The 15,185-nt window shown below is 37.9% G+C and overlaps 1 long non-coding RNA gene and 1 pseudogene across 1 annotated transcript in view; one reads left to right on the forward strand and one right to left on the reverse strand.

The window, feature by feature from the left end:
* LOC141417590 (NADH dehydrogenase [ubiquinone] 1 alpha subcomplex subunit 5 pseudogene) overlaps positions 1–14,305 on the forward strand; it is a 42,969-nt pseudogene extending 28,664 nt beyond the window's left edge.
* Positions 1–15,185, reverse strand: part of LOC141417300 (uncharacterized) — a 155,529-nt gene that overhangs the window by 114,541 nt on the left and 25,803 nt on the right. The gene's annotated exons all lie outside the window — the stretch shown is intronic.

Below are 15,185 nucleotides of genomic sequence, written 5' to 3' on the forward strand. Positions count from 1 at the left end.
AAGACAAAAAACATGTAAACAGCTGGAAACTGAATAACTCATTGCTTAATGAACAATGGGTCATCGATGAAATAAAAGAGGAAATTAAAAAGTTCCTGGAAGTCAATGAAAATGAAAACACAACCTACTGGAACCTATGGGACACAGCAAAGGCAGTCCTGAGAGGAAAGTTTATAGCCATGAGTACATATATTAAAAAGACTGAAAGATCCCAAATCAATGACCTTAATGATACATCTCAAACTCCTAGAAAAACAAGAACAAGCAAATCTCAAAACAAATAGAAGGAGAGAAATAATAAAAATAAGAGCTGAAATCAACAAAATAGAAACCAAAAAACCATGCAAAGAAGTAATGAACCAAAAAGTTGGTTCTTTGAAAAAATAAACAAGATGACAGACCCCTGGCAAACCTGACTAAAATGAGGAGTGAAAAAACCCAAATTAGTAGAATCAGGAATGCAAAAGGGGAGATAACAACAAACACCATGGAAGTCCAGGAAATCATCAGAGACTACTTTGAGAACCTATATTCAAATAAATTTGAAAATCTAAAAGAAATGGACAGATTTCTAGATACATATGATCATCCAAAACTGAACCAAGAGGAAATTAATCACCTGAATAGACCTATAACACAAAATGAAATTGAAGCAGCAATCAAGAGTCTCCCCAAAAAGAAAAGTCCAGGACCTGATGGATTCTCTGCTGAATTCTATCAGACCTTTAAAGAAGAACTGATACCAACCCTCCTTAAACTGTTCCACGAAATAGAAAGGGAAGGAAAACTGCCAAACACATTTTATGAAGCCAGTATTACACTTATCCCTAAACCAGGCAGAGACACCTCCAAAAAGGAGAACTATAGGCCAATCTCCTTAATGAACATTGATGCAAAAATTCTCAATAAAATAATGGCAAACCGAATTCAACAACACATCAAAAAGATTATTCACCACGACCAAGTAGGCTTCATCCCAGGGATGCAGGGGTGGTTCAACATATGAAAATCAATAAATGTAATAAACCACATTAACAGAAGCAAAGACAAAAATCACTTGATCATCTCAATAGATGCAGAAAAAGCCTTTGATAAGATCCAACACCATTTAATGATAAAAGCTCTAAGAAAACTAGGAATAGAAGGAAAGTACCTCAATATTATAAAAGCTATATATGAAAAACCTACAGCCAGCATTATACTTAATGGAGAAAAACTGAAACCATTCCCTCTAAAATCAGGAACTAGACAAGGACGCCCACTATCTCCACTCCTATTCAACATAGTACTGGAATTCCTAGCCAGAGCAATTAGGCAAGAAGAAGGAATAAAAGGAATACAAATAGGTAAAGAAACTGCCAAAATATCCCTATTTGCAGATGACATGATCCTATACCTTAAAGACCCAAAAAACTCTACTCAGAAGCTTCTAGACATCATCAATAGCTATAGCAAGGTAGTAGGATACAAAATCGACATAGAAAAATCATTAGCATTTCTATATACTAATAATGAATAAACTGAAAAAGAATATATGAAAACAACTCCATTTACAATAGCCTCAAACAAAATCAAATACTTAGGTGTAAACCTAACAAAAGATGTGAAAGACCTCTACAAGGAAAACTATACACTTCTGAAGAAAGAGATTGAGGAAGACTATAGAAAGTGGAGAGATCTCCCACGCTCATGGATTGGTAGAATCAACATAGTAAAAATGTCGATACTCCCCAAAGTAATCTACATGTTTAATGCAATTCCCATGAAAATTCCAATGACATTCATTAAAGATATTGAAAAATCTACCATTAAATTTATATGGAAACACAAGAGGCCACAAATAGCCAAGGCAATACTCAGTCAAAAGAACAATGCAGGAGGTATCACAATACCTGACTTCAAACTATATTACAAAGCAATAACAATAAAAACAGCATGGTACTGGCACAAAAACAGACATGAAGACCAGTGGAACAGAATAGAGGACCCAGATATGAAGCCACACAACTATAACCAACTTATTTTTGATAAAGGCGCTAAAAATATATGATGGAGAAAAGACAGCTTCTTCAACAAAAACTGCTGGGAAAACTGGTTAGCAGTCTGCAAAAAACTGAAACTAGATCCATGTATATCACCCTATACCAATTTTAACTCAAAATGGATCAAGGATCTTAATATCAGACCCCAAACTCTAAAGTTGATACAGGAAAGAGTAGGAAATACTCTGGAATTAATAGGTATAGGCAAGAACTTTCTCAATGGAACCCAAGCAGCATAGCAACTAAGAGATAGCATAGATAAATGGGACTTCATAAAACTAAAAAGCTTCTGCTCAATACAAGAAATGGTCTCTAAACTGAAGAGACCACCCTCAGAGTGGGAGAAAATATTTGCCAGCTACACATCAGACAAAGGACTGATAACCAGAATATATAGGGAACTTAAAAAACTTAATTCTCCCAAAATTAATGAGCCAATAAAGAAATGGGCAAGTGAACTAAACAGAACTTTCTCAAAAGTAGAAAATCAAATGGCCAAAAAACACATGAAAAATGCTCACCGTCTCAAGCAATAAAGGAAATGCAAATTAAAACCACACTAAGATTCCACCTCACCCCTGTTAGAATAGCCATCATCAGCAACACCACCAACAACAGGTGTTGGCGAGGATGCGGGGAAAAAGGAAACCTCTTACGCTGTTGGTGGGAATGTAAACCAGTACAACCACTCTGGAAAAAAATTTGGAGGCTCCTTAAAAAGCTGAACATTGATCTACCATATGATTCAGCAATACCACTCTTGGGGATATACCCAAAAGACTGTGACTCGGGTTACTCCAGAGGCACCTGCACACCCATGTTTATTGCAGCACTATTCACAATAGCCAAGTTATGAAAACAGCCAAGATGCCCCACTACTTATGAATGGATTAAGAAAATGTGGTATCTATACACAATGGAATTTTATGCAGCCATGAAGAAGAATGAAATGTTATCATTCGCTGGTAAATGGATGGAATTGGAGAACATCATTCTGAGTGAGGTTAGCCTGGCCCAAAAGACCAAAAATCGTATGTTCTCCTTCATATGCAGACATTAGATCAAGGGCAAACACAACAAGGAGATTGGACTTTGAGCACATGATAAAAGCAAGAGCATACAAGGGAGGGGTGAGGATAGGTAAGACACCTAAGGAACTAGATAGCATTTGTTTCCCTTAATGCAGAGAAACTAAAGCAGATACCTTAAAAGCAACTCAGGCCAATAGGAGAAGGGGACCAGGAACTAGAGAAAAGGTGAGATCAAAAAGAATTAACCTAGAAGGTAACACACATGCACAGGAAATTAATGTGAGTCAGCTCCCTGTATAGCTATCCTTATCTCAACCAGCAAAAACCCTTGTTCCTTCCTATTATCGCTCATACTCTCTCTTCAACAAAATTAGAGATAAGGGCAAAATAGTTTCTGCTGGGTAGTGAGGGGGTAGGGGGGAGAGGGGGGGTGAGGGAGGTAAGGGAGTTGGAGGAAGGGGGGCGAAATGACCCAAACATTATATGCACATATAAATAAATAAAAATTTTTAAAAAAAGAAGACAAAAAAAGCAGCAAAAAGCTGGGTTTCAAGGTACCTCAAAAGATAAGAATTCAAGTGGTAGTGTACCTGCCTAGCAAGTGCAAGGACCTAAGTTCAAACCCTAGTGCTGCCAAAAAAAGTAAAGATACAAAAGAATGCAATTGAAATAGCAAAGGCCTTTGAACTACACAAAGAGGTTTCTTGGGTTGTCTAAGCAAGAACCTTGAAGAACTGGTGACCCAAGGCCTATAGGCAAACCCACTAATGTTTAACCAGAGGACACAAGGGTCACCAAGGAGTAGTGTGTTAGTCAGCTTCCATTACTATTATAAAATAACTGATATAAATAATAATTTATAATGTAATATAATAATATACTGTATATTAATTGCACAAAGCAATGAGTTTTGTTATGATATTTCCATAATATCTTGAACTTTGATTGCATCAAGCCCTTGTATTACCTATTCTCATCCCTCACCCTTCTGTCCCCTTCCACATACCTAGTAGTCTCCCTCTTACTTTGATGTCCCCTTTTTTTCACTTAGATTCCACATCTGACAGAAGACATGTGAGCTGGTTTATTTTGCTTAACACTCCATTGTGTATACATACCCCATCTTTATCCTTTCATTCATTGGGGGCACCAAAGCTGATTCCATAATTAGTTTTTGTGAATAGTATAACAATAAACATGAGCACATAGGTGTCTCTATAGCATGCTGACTTTGATTCTTCGGGGCATACACCTACGAGTGAAATAGCTGGATCATATAGTAATTTTTTTAAGTCTTTGAAGACCCTCCATACTTATCTCCACAGTTCCTATACTAATTTACATTTCCATCTTTTTTCTAACATCCTCAATAACATTTGTTGGGTTTTGTTTTTTTTCTGGATGAGTGCCATTCTAACTGTGGTGAGATGGAATCTCAATGTAGTTTTTACTTATATTTCCCCGGTGGATAAAGATATTGAACATTTTCTCATATATTTATTGACCATTGATACCTCTTAATTTAAAAAGTGTCTGCTCAGAAGGCAGAACAGGTTCTGCTGGGTGGGGGTGGCTCCAATGGGATGGGGAGATAGAGGGGAAAGGGATAGGAGGATGAATATGGTGCAAATACTGTAATACATGTATGTAAATGTGAAAAATGATAGCTGTTGAAACTGTTCCAGGAATCAGGGGAGGGGAGATGAAGGAGAGCAGTGGAGAGGGTAAATTCAAATATGATATATTTGATACACTGTAAGAATTTTATAAATGCCACAATGTACCCCTATTCAGCACAACAATAAGAAAAAGTGTTCAGTTTAGTTCAATTGCCTGTTTATTGGATTATTTGCTCTTTTCATGTTTAAATGTTGAATTCTTTAATTCTGGCTATTAATCCCTTATCAGATAAGTAGCTGGCAGATTTTTCTTCCATTCTGTAAGCTGTTTTTCACTCTGCTAATTGTGTCTTTATTATGCAGAAAATTTTTAATTTGATGCAACCCCACTTATTGATTCTTGCTATTGTTTCCTGAACTATTAGAGTTGCATTCAGAACAACACTGCCTATGAGAAAATTCTTCTTAAGGGGAGAGGTTTGTTTTGGCTCAGTTTCAGACTTGTTGCTTTTGGGCCTGTGGCAAGGCAGCACATCACAGCAGGTGCACATAGCAAAGTACCTCATAGCTGGGAAGTAAAAGAAAGAAGGGGTCGGGTCTCACTATTCCCTTTGAGAGCTTACTTCCAATGACTTAAAGACCTCTCCTGAAGCCCCACCTTTTAAAGGTTCTGCTACCTTCTAACACCTGGGGGACCAAGATTTTAACACACAGGGCTTTGGGGGCCATTTAGGATCCAAACTACGCAGGTGCTAAAAAATGAGGGAGGACTTAAATGATGTGGTCAGACCCAGAATTTCTGGTCAACTAGTACACAGGTTCAGCTCACTGTTTTATTTTTCTAGCAAAAATATTAACTTTATTTACACTATTGAAAAAATTTGGACCCTCATTAATCTGTTACAATAGACTTTTCTGTACTTCAGTTGTCTTCAGAAAATTGTTCTAGGGGGCACCCTCTTTTGACACCCCTCCCAGCTCTGAGAATTGTACTTTTTGCTACCTTTTTTTTTTTTTTTAAATCTCAATGAACTCTCACTCTTGTTGTCAGTGAAGTTCATTCTTTGGCTTCATGAGACAAGAACCAGAACACCAACTCTCCCTCTGACTAAACACCTAACCCAGCAAAGTTGAGCAGAGGCTTTCAGTCCTACACAAATCTCCCATTTCATGTTTGGTGGATTGGCCTGGAATTTGGGGCTTCAGAAGGGTAAAAATAACTGGATGTCTCCTGGTCCTGGTCCTGGCAAGCTGTCATCTAAATTTCCTGACAACAAAATTTCCCTTGTTACCTCTTAAGTTTAAAATTAAAATGGGAGCTTCAAATAAAGGCCTCCATCTACTGGGGACCCTTAGATAGGCCTCTGTGAGAAGGTCCTGACTGCCGTCCTCTACTAATGCCCCCCTTCTAGCTTGAAGCAGCCAAAGAGCAGTCATCGCCATTTTCCCTAACAGCAGTTAGGATTACTTCTTCAGGGTGGGAATAAGCAAGTACACCAGACACTGGGTTAAAAGTACACAGGATAGCCAGGACAGAAAATCTCTATTTAACTTTCCTGTGATGTTAAAGGGTGAGAAGAAGGAAAAGTAGGGCAGACCAGAGTAAGGACACTATGAGGATTGGGATGTAACCAATCAGAATGTTACAGGCACAGCCAGCCAGAAGGAACACCTAATTAGTATACCTCACTTCGCTGGCACCCTCTCTTGGGACCCTCCCAGCTCTGGGAACTGTACTTTTTTTTTTAATCTCAATAAACTCTCTTGCTTTAGTTGCAAAAAAAAAAGAAAGAAAGAAAAGGAGGGAGAAAGGAAGAAAGAAAAGAGAGAGAGAGAGAGGAAGGAAGGAAGGAGGAAGGAAGGAAGGAAGGAAGGAAGGAAGGAAGGAAGGAAGGAAGGAAGGAAGGAAGGAAGGAAGGAAGGAAAGAAGGAAGGAAGAATAATGTAATGCTTGGTTGATTCATAGCCACTTAAACCTTTTATTTTTTTCTGTCTCTGGACTCTAATTTCCTTGAGAACAGGGCTCATTTTACTAGGTTTAAAGAAAAAACTCTCAAAATGTCTAGCATAAGGTAGTGAGAAAATAGGAAGGGGCTGAAGGGGCTCAGAGGAATTTAACTTCACCTGTCACTACAAATCACAGGTCCATCAACCCCTCCTTACTCCACTTTTCAAATGAATTGTGTCCTTAATCTCCTTTTGAATAGAAATCCTGGAGCAAATTCTGAATTGGTGCTAAATAAATGTTGCTAAAACTTTTTTATTTGACCAGTATGATAGATCTTTTGTTTTCTGTCCCTGGAGTGTGTCTCTAGCTCCTCTCTGTGGAGGGTAAGGCCAGGGTACCTCCAGTAGGTAGTTCAAATATGTAGGGTGCCAAGGAGAAAAGGGGCAGATTCCTGAAGACTAATTTGGTTGACCTACAAAGAGTCAGATGCTATTTTGTTAACTAAGTGCTATATTGGAGAGACAAACAGCCTAAGCAGACAAAACAATAGGAAAGCAATTGAAAACAGCTACCTGACCAACCCTTTTAAGGTCGGAGCATAAAAATCCAAACTTTCCCCACTCTTCTGTTTGAGTCCTCATAGACTCCCATACAACTCTTCTCTCTTTCTTTGTCTCTCACTTTTCCAGTGTTTGACAATCAAGTCTTTCAAGGTTATTATCAGACATCTGCCAATGTTTGTTCCAGCTGCTTAAAAGCTAACAATGTAGTAGAATCTCTACCCAGGTTTTTGCTCTATCAAAATGAAATGGCTGAGCCATATGCTATTGACTAAGTCCTATAATTCTAGCTACTTAGGAGTCTGAGATCAGCAGGATCATATTTCAGGGCCAGCCAGAGAAAGAGTTTGCAAGACTTCATCTCAACAAATAACTGGGTGAGTTTGCACCTGTCATCGCAGCAATGGTGGGAAGCATAAAATTGGGAGGCAGAGATAGGAGGATCTTGATCCAAAGCTGGCCAGGTCAAAAAGCATCTTATCTGAAAAACAAGCTAAAAACAAGAGGTGATAAAGTGCTTGCCAGACAAGTATGAGGTCCTGAGTCTAGTCCCCAGTACAACAAAAAGAAGGAGGAGGAGGAAGAAAGAGAGAGGGAGAGAGAAATGGGAGGAAGGAAGGAAGGAAAGAAGAAAGGAAGGAAGGAAGTCTGGCTTTTGAAGGAGAAAGCCCATGAGCTGAACCATGAAGCCATATTGATAGACATGTTGGGGACAGTGTCTACAGAAAAACTGAGGCATGAGGGATCCTGGCTCATTTGGGGAGTAGCTAGTGTGACTGAAATGTTTAATTGTAGGAAAGGATTGGTTAAAGATTATGTTGCAATGAAGACCAGTGGAACAGAATAGAGGACCCAGATATGAAGCCACACAACTATAACCAACTTGTCTTTGACAAAGGAGCTAAAAATATACGATGGACAAATAGCAGCCTCTTCAACAAAAACTGCTGGGAAAACTGGTTAGCAGTCTGCAAAAAACTGAAACTAAATCCATGTTTATCACCCTATACCAAGATTAACTCAAAATGGATCAAGGATCTTAATATCAGACCACAACTCTAAAGTTGATACAGGAAAGAGTAGGAAATACTCTGGAATTAATAGGTATAGGCAAAGACTTTCTCAATGGAACCCCAGCAGCTCAGCAACTAAGAGATAACATAGATAAATGGGACTTCATAAAACTAAAAAGCTTCTGCTCAACAAAAGAAATGGTCTCTAAACTGAAGAGAACACCCACAGAGTGGGAGAAAATATTTGCCAGCTACACATCAGACAAAGGACTGATAACCAGAATATATAGGGAACTCAAAAAACTAAACTCTCCCAAAATTAATGAACCAATAAAAAAATGGGCAAGTGAACTAAACAGAACTTTATCAAAAGAAGAAATTCAAATGGCCAAAAAACACATGAAAAAATGCTCACCCATCTCTAGCAATAAAGGAAATGCAAATTAAAACCACACTAAGATTCCACCTCACCCCTGTTAGAATAGCCATCATTAGCAACACCACTGGTAGTGAGAGGGTAGGTGGGGAAAGAGGGAGAAATGACCCAAACATTGTATGCGTATATGAATAAAATAAATTTTAAAAAGATTATGTTGCATACAAGGCTTGGTTCATTTCTCCCCCCTGCCCCCACCCCGCCCCCTCCCTCTCCCCCACCAATACCCAGCAGAAACTATTTTACCCTTATTTCTAATTTTGTTGTAGAGAAAGTATAAGCAATAATAGGAAGGAACAAGGGGTTTTTTTGCTGGTTGAGATAAGGATAGCTATACAGGGCATTGACTCACATTAATTTCCTGTGCATGTTTGTTACCTTCTAGATTAATTCTTTTTGATCTAACCTTTTCTCTAGTACCTGTTTCCCTTTTCCTATTGGCCTCAGTTGCTTTAAGGTATCTGCTTTAGTTTCTCTGCATTAAGGGCAACAAATGCTAGCTAGTTTTTTAGGTGTCTTACCTATCCTCACCCCTCCCTTGTGTGCTCTCACTTTTATCATGTGCTCATAGTCCAATCCCCTTGTTGTGTTTGCCCTTGATCTAATGTCCACATATGAGGGAGAACATATGATTTTTGGTCTTTTGGGCCAGGCTAACCTCACTCAGAATGATGTTCTCCAATTCCATCCATTTACCAGCGAATGATAATATTTCGTTCTTCTTCATGGCTGCATAAAATTCCATTGTGTATAGATACCACATTTTCTTAATCCATTCGTCAGTGCTGGGGCATCTTGGCTGTTTCCATAACTTGGCTATTGTGAATAGTGCTGCAATAAACATGGGTGTGCAGGTGCCTCTGGAGTAACAGTCTTTTGGGTATATCCCCAAGAGTGGTATTGCTGGATCAAATGGTGATCGATGTCCAGCTTTTTAAGTAGCTCCAAATTTTTTTCCAGAGTGGTTGTACTAGTCTACATTCCCACCAACAGTGTAAGAGGGTTCCTTTTTCCCCGCATCCTCGCCAACACCTGTTGTTGGTGGTGTTGCTGATGATGGCTATTCTAACAGGGGTGAGGTAGAATCTTAGTGTGGTTTTAATTTGCATTTCCTTTATTGCTAGAGATGGTGAGCATTTTTTCATGTGTTTTCTGGCCATTTGAATTTCTTCTTTTGAGAAAGTTCTGTTTAGTTCACTTGCCCATTTCTTTATTGGTTCATTAGTTTTGGGAGAATTTAGTTTTTTGAGTTCCCTATATATTCTGGTTATCAGTCCTTTGTCTGATGTATAGTTGGCAAATATTCTCTTCAGTTTAGAGACCATTTCTTTTGATGAACAGAAGCTTTTTAGTTTTATGAGGTCCCATTTATCTATGCTATCTCTTAGTTGCTGAGCTGCTGGGGTTTCATTGAGAAAGTTCTTACCTATACCTACTAACTCCAGAGTATTTCCTACTCTTTCTTGTATCAACTTAAGAGTTTGGGGTCTGATATTAAGATCCTTGATCCATTTTGAGTTAATCTTGGTATAGGGTGATGTACATGGATCTAGTTTCAGTTTTTTGCAGACTGCTAACCAGTTTTCCCAGCAGGTTTTGTTGAAGAGGCTGCTATTTCTCTATCGTATTTTTTTAGCTCCCTTGTCAAAGATAAGTTGGTTATAGTTGTGTGGCTTCATATCTGGGTCCTCTATTCTGTTCCACTGGTCTTCATGTCTGTTTTTGTGCCAGTACCATGCTGTTTTTATTGTTATTGCTTTGTAATATAGTTTGAAGTCAGGTATTGTGATACGTCCAGCATTGTTCTTTTGACTGAGTATTGCCTTGGCTATTCGTGGCCTCTTGTGCTTCCATATAAATTTAATGGTAGATTTTTCAATGTCTTTAATGAATGTCATTGGAATTTTGATGGGAATTGCATTAAACATGTAGATTACTTTTGGGAGTATCGACATTTTTACTATGTTGATTCTACCAATCCATGAGCATGGGAGATCTCTCCACTTTCTATAGTCTTCCTCAATCTCTTTCTTCAGAAGTGTATAGTTTTCCTTGTAGAGGTCTTTCACATCTTTTGTTAGGTTTACACCTAAGTATTTGATTTTGTTTGAGGCTATTGTAAATGGAATTGTTTTCATACATTCTTTTTCAGTTTGCTCATTGTTAGTGTATAGAAATGCTAATGATTTTTCTATGTTGATTTTATAGCCTGCTACCTTGCTATAGCTATTGATGATGTCTAGAAGCTTCTGAGTAGAGTTTTTTGGGTCTTTAAGGTATAGGATCATGTCGTCTGCAAATAGGGATATTTTGACAGTTTCTTTACCTATTTGTATTCCTTTTATTCCTTCTTCTTGCCTAATTGCTCTGGCTAGGAATTCCAGTACTATGTTGAATAGGAGTGGAGATAGTGGGCATCCTTTTCTGGTTCCTGATTTTAGAGGGAATGGTTTCAGTTTTTCTCCGTTAAGTATAATGCTGGCTGTAGGTTTGTCATATTGCTTTTATAATGTTGAGGAACTTTCCTTCTATTCCTAGTTTTCTTAGAGCTTTTATCATGAAATGATGTTGGATCTTATCAAAGGCTTTTTCTGCATCTATTGAGATGATCAAGTGGTTTTTGTCTTTGCTTCTGTTAATGTGGTTTATTACATTTATTGATTTTCGTATGTTGAACCACCCCTGCATCCCTGGGATGAAGCCTACTTGGTCGTGGTGAATAATCTTTTTGATGTGTTGCTGAATTCGGTTTGCCATTATTTTGTTGAGGATTTTTGCATCAATGTTCATTAAGGAGATTGGCCTATAGTTCTCCTTTTTGGAGGTGTCTTTGCCTGGTTTTGGGATAAGTGTAATACTGACTTCATAAAATGTGTTTGGCAGTTTTCCTTCCCTTTCTATTTCATGGAACAGTTTAAGGAGGGTTGTTATCAGTTCTTCTTTAAAGGTCTGATAGAATTCAGCAGAGAATCCATCAGGTCCTGGACTTTTCTTTTTGGGGAGACTCTTGATTGCTGCTTCAATTTCATTTTGTGTTATAGGTCTATTCAGGTGATTAATTTCCTCTTGGTTCAGTTTTGGATGATCATATGTATCTAGAAATCTGTCCATTTCTTTTAGATTTTCAAATTTATTTGAATATAGGTTCTCAAAGTAGTCTCTGATGTTTTCCTGGACTTCCATGGTGTTTGTTGTTATCTCCCCTTTTGCATTCCTGATTCTACTAATTTGGGTTTTTTCTCTCCTCATTTTAGTCAGGTTTGCCAGGGGTCTATCGATCTTGTTTATTTTTTCAAAGAACCAACTTTTTGTTTCATTAATTCTTTGTATGGTTTTTTTGGTTTCTATTTTGTTGATTTCAGCTCTTATTTTTATTATTTCTCTCCTTCTATTTGTTTTGGGATTTGCTTGTTCTTGTTTTTCTAGGAGTTTGAGATGTATCATTAGGTCATTGATTTGGGATCTTTCAATCTTTTTAATATATGCACTCATGGCTATAAACTTTCCTCTCAAGACTGCCTTAGCTGTGTCCCATAGGTTCTGGTAGGTTGTGTTTTCATTTTCATTGACTTCCAGGAACTGTTTAATTTCCTCTTTTATTGCATTGATGATCCATTTTTCATTAAGTAATGAGTTATTTAGTTTCCAGCTGTTTGCATGTTTTTTGTCTTTACTTTTGTTGTTGAGTTCTACTTTTACTGCATTGTGGTCAGATAGTATGCACGGTATTATTTCTATTTTCTTATATTTGCTGAGGCTTGCTTTGTGCCCTAGGATATGATCTATTTTGGAGAAGGTTCCATGGGCTGCTGAGAAGAATGTATATTGTGTAGAGGTTGGATGAAATGTTCTGTAGACATCTACTAGGTCCATTTGATCTATTGCATATTTTAGATCTTGGATTTCTTTATTGATTTTTTGTTTGGATGACCTATCTATTGATGATAATGGGGTGTTAAAGTCTCCCACAACCACTGTGTTGGCGTTTATATATGCTTTTAGGTCTTTCAGGGTATGTTTGATGAAATTGGGTACGTTGACATTGAGTGCATACAGATTGATGATTATTATTTCCTTTTGGTCTATTTCCCCTTTTATTAGTATGGAATGTCCTTCTTTATCTCGTTTGATCAATGTAGGTTTGAAGTCTACTTTGTCAGAGATAAGTATTGCTACTCCTGCCTGTGAGAAAACATTTTTTAAAACTCACCACCCCTTTGCAAGGGAAGACATGAAAGATTTTTAAATGACATTATTTTAAAATGTCAACTCCAGAAAGGAGAATTATACTGACAGGTGAATAACTCAAGGCTGGGATAAAAATTAAGAGGCTATTACAGTAAGCTCCACAAGAAATCAGAAGGATCTTCACTAAGAATGTAGAACTGGGGAAGGAAAGAAAAAAGTGCATTTGAGAAATGGTGGAGATAATGTGGATAGATCATAGTGACCATTGAGATGGCGGGAAGGGGGGGTGTCAAGAAACAGAGGCACCAGCATTTCGCAGGTTTCTGGCTTAAATAACCAGGTAGATGGTTCCCTCTGGTTTCTGGCATGGGGGGCACAAGGAATTCAGATTTATCTGTTAGGTGCATCAAACTTGAGGTTTCCAGATAACTTAAGAAATAGCCAGTAAACAATTGCACATACAGGTCTTGAATTTAAGAAAGAGTTTGACAGCAGCGATATAAATTTGGGGCCCATTCACGCTGGTGGAAGGTAAATCCATGGGAGTAAGTTCATTTAAAGAGCCTGGGAAGAGGCTCCCAGGGGGTTGTGCGGCGTCTCCCGAAGAAGACCACCCGCCTCACGGGATTGGCTGTGAGTGACTCTCCGCACGAGAGACTAAGAATATTGTATGCAAAGATTCTCGATGTTCTTAATCAGTGCCCTAAAAATGTAGCATATAGAAAATATACTGAACAGATTACAAATGAGAAGCTGGGTATGGTTGAAGTGGAACCAGATGGTAAAAAATTGGAAGACCAACTTCAGGGTGGCCAAATAGAAGAGGTGATTCGTCAGGCTGAAAATGAACTAAGCTTGGCGAAAAAAATGTTGCTGTGGAAACCATGGGAGCCATTAGTGGAAGAGCCTCCTGCTAATCAGTGGAAATGGCCAATATAATTATCTTTAAATGTCTCTGATAGGTTGATGGCAAACTGATGTAATTAAATGTACTGTTATATTAAAAGTGTGTTCATATTATTGACATGTTATAATCAAGAAAATTAATACAGGACAAACCTAGGAGACTTTAAAATCTGTTACTATTTTCATAGGGTTTGTGGTTCAGTTTTTGATTTGCATAGTATCTACTCAGATTAGTTCAAAGACAGTATTTCTTTGAACAGAGAGGTTGTGGGAAGACTTGAAAGTTAATTAGAAAAGTTCTTAGAAGTATTCAGTGCAGAGGCCACAGTTGAAAGGTGAAGTATCTTTAGTAGTGTCTTCAGCACATTACTTAATTTCTTTTGTTCTGGAAAAAAGAGAAGGAACTTTGTTATGTGTGAATAAATGTATTGATAACTGAAGTTAGCTCATGAGAGTGAAGGTGTTCCATTTTGAGAATAGTATCAAAATAGTTTGATAAAATTTTAAATTGTTAATTTGGCATGATATATATAAAGTAAAAATAAAATATATAAAAGTAAAAAAAAAAAAAAAGAGCCTGTGAATATGGAAAGAGGAAAAGAACTGAAAACCTAATTGAACACTAGCTTTAGTAGACGTCTATCTTTCTACCTTAAAAATGCACCCAGAAGAAAGGCAAGCCCTACTCTCTCATATCCTCAGAGTGACTGTACTTATTGTCCAACAACCTTTCACAGGTGCTTTTAGTTCATTTTGGAATTTGTGGGATCTCATGAATGAAGCCTTCATTTTTTTTTTCAGAGCTGGGACTTGAACTCAGGACTTACACCTTGAGTCATTCCACCTACCCTTTTTCGTGATGAGTTTTTCAAGATACAGTTTCATGAACTATTTGCCCAGGCTGGCTTTTAACCTTGATCTCCTGACCTCTGCCTCCTGAGTAGCTAGGATTACAGGGCCAGGTGATCTCTCTAATCTAATCTTTTTTTTTTTTTTTTGGTGGTACTGGAGTTTGAACTCAGGGCCTCACGCTTACTAGGTATGCGCTCTACCACTTAAGCCACTCCACCAGTCCCTCCATCTTTTAAAAAAATTTAGAATTTGTCTAATGAACCATGAAGGGTAAGGATGAGGCTGGGAAAAGGCAGGTCACCTGACACCAAACATGACTGTATACTTCATGGGACTGAATGTTTTGGAAAAGAGCATTTCAGTAATTTTCCTCAAACCACATCATGGGTATAACAGGCACCAATATTGACAGCCCCAACCCAGAAATTAGGCATCTTGGTACCTCCCTCTTATAAAAGTTAAACATCGCAACATATTAATAGAAATTTTAATGGTGAAAAAGGAAATTAAAGAAACATATCTGGCCTGTAAAGAAAAGTCCATATCCTCTTACAACTCTTCAAATATGGCCAGACCTTCTCTTGGTAACT

The sequence above is a fragment of the Castor canadensis genome, chromosome 15 (assembly GCF_047511655.1).
Source record: "Castor canadensis chromosome 15, mCasCan1.hap1v2, whole genome shotgun sequence".
NCBI classification, from domain to species: domain Eukaryota; kingdom Metazoa; phylum Chordata; class Mammalia; order Rodentia; family Castoridae; genus Castor; species Castor canadensis.